Genomic DNA, 2,576 nt, shown 5'->3' with positions numbered 1-2,576 from the left:
CAAACAATGGCTTTAACAAATGTTTCCCTGTAAAACTGATGCTACATTACCTCTAGGGCAACAGTAACTACAAGCATAAAGACACAACTAATCTCATCCACATTGTTTAGCTTTTTCCCCTTTGCAGATAAATCAAAGCAGCGCTTGTTATAATCAACATGGTTTTACAAAGCAAAACATGTGTTTAGGAGCACTTCTAATCACGGTGCAGGGCAGATACGCAGCAAACACTCCCAGATTATTTTCTTGTGGGGTTCCAGCACTGTTGCAGAAGCCGGCAGCCTAGCCAGTAACACTTTTCACATCACTGCATTAAGATGAGACACCCAAGCTGCGCCGTGTACAAGCTATCAATTTGCTCTTAAGAGAAGTTCTTTACAGCTGCACAGCCCAATAAAAAGCTTTTTTGACACACAAGACCACAGCCGCTTTATTTTAATGGTTCTTCAAGAACACAAAGTAGTTTGACAGAACTCATAAGAAACAAAAACCCCATTTTGCTTCTTTTTAAACTTTTTTTGACCACTCATTAACAAAGAAGCGCACTTGTGACACCCTTTCAATTAAGTCTGCTGATCTGTGCTGGGCTAGAAATGAGTAGCACTGCTAAGAAAGAGCAACTCGTGTCTTGGGATGGTTGAGGATATCTGTAAGGACCCTAAACAGGGACAGTTACACTGGAAGCTGATGTATCCTCTGTATTATGGGGAATTTTGCTTTGGAGCAGCTTTAGCCCGGTTCCTACATCACACATCAGAGTCCTCCAAAGCTGGATGCACCCCATGCGACAGTGAGTGGAAGTATTTTCTTTGGAGGTTTTTAATGTGCTCAGGTCCCTGAAAACAAAGCTTGACTCGTTCCATTGCAACTCCATTTTTTAAGCACTGTAAATTACTTGGCCTCATTCTTCTCCCCAGTCACTATATCTCAGCATGATCATTAGTTGTTAATTATTCTGCACAAGAGAAACTTCAATTACCACAATAAGCCTCACTGGTCTTAAGTAACTTCACATATACAAAGCACAGAAAAAGTGAAATACAGATACAAGATAACCTCTGATAAAATACTGTTAATAGTTTCATAATATATACTGTTGGTTAATACACTGAATGCTAACTGTAATCTTCTTCTCTCAATAAGTCGTAAGACCACGTTTCCATCTCTTCTGAACAGCCATGAAGCTGATCACGAGTGTCTCACAAATTGCTTCTGGCAGAGGCTTATTCATCTGCCTATAAAGAGGTTTTGTTTTCCTTAAGATGAAGCAAACATTACTTCCAAATACAATCAAATAGCAGCTTCAGTCAGATTCTAGTTTCTCCTAGAGCAGGGTCCAGCAGGAGCTAAAGGTGAGCTAAAGTTCCTACTTCCAGGCCAATGCTGTTAAAGAAAAAAGTCCTCTGTGGTCTCCACAGCACAGATCCACACCCACCTCTGCCCATGGAATCTCTTCAATATGTATCAGGCTGCCCGTGAATGAAAATTGTGGAAAAAGGTAAGTTAAAAACTCATCCATGAAAAGCAAGCCCAGAAGTTATCTCTGTGACCAGAAGGAAAGCTTCGCCTACTACATCAACTCAGCAAATCCTTCATATTTCAGAAAGCCGTCACTACGCTACTCAACAAATTACTAAATCACCTACTTCAACTACTAATTAACAGGGAGTTCAGTCGAAATAACTCTTCTCCCCAGATCTAAGGGTGAGCCTTGCACCAGAGATTTTCACCAAGATCTTGGAAAAAAAGGGTCTGCGGTTCCAGCTATTTCTGAATCCTTGACAAATGCACAAATTTCCTGAAGGTCTGAAGTAACAGCAAGTTCCTCTGTATCTGCTATCTTTCCCTACAGCTTCACAGTTAGGAACCTCTGCATCACAGCTCCCCTGAAGTTATATTCAGAGAAAACAGAGGACGACAGGCGTGGCACTAATTGATACTGCAGTGAGAATAGGGAAATGCATGTTTCATTCTACTTTAGAAAAAAAAAAAAAGAGATAGATTTAAGAAAGAACTGTGACCCCCTGACTTTAGTAAGATCTTAAAAACCAACTGGAGTAAATCCAACTCTCCAAATTGCCCTACTGGGCCTTCCTAAGGCAGGCAGCGATCACAAACTGTAGGAAACCGCCATCAGCACGACAGAAGTAAACAATACTGCCATTAAAAGGCCCCACGTGCATATCCATAAAGCAGCACCTTCAGATTGCTCCTAAAGGTGGGGAACAATTCCCACTCCGAAAAAAAGAATAAAGAGGAAGCAGCGTTTGGATGAAAGAAAGAAAGCTACAAAACTAGCGCCCGCTGCCCACACAAGCAGCCACACACATCCCGTCTCCAAAAGAAAAGGGACTTCACAGCAGCAAAGGCCTCAAAGAGACGGAAAAAAAAAAAAACCAAAAACCACACAACCAACCGTTCCGCATCTGTGCGACAAACAAGTCCGTGTTTCTCCATAGGGCAGCGCGCTGCTGAGCTCCGACAAAGCAGCCGGCGCTCCGTGCCCGCTGCCAGCGGTCAGGGCGGAAGGGGCCCTTCGGGACAGCGTTTCCTGCGAGGAAATACTGGGATGCGAT

This window comes from Meleagris gallopavo, chromosome Z (genome assembly GCF_000146605.3).
Source record: "Meleagris gallopavo isolate NT-WF06-2002-E0010 breed Aviagen turkey brand Nicholas breeding stock chromosome Z, Turkey_5.1, whole genome shotgun sequence".
In the NCBI taxonomy this organism is placed as follows: domain Eukaryota; kingdom Metazoa; phylum Chordata; class Aves; order Galliformes; family Phasianidae; genus Meleagris; species Meleagris gallopavo.
This window is presented reverse-complemented; position numbering follows the sequence as displayed.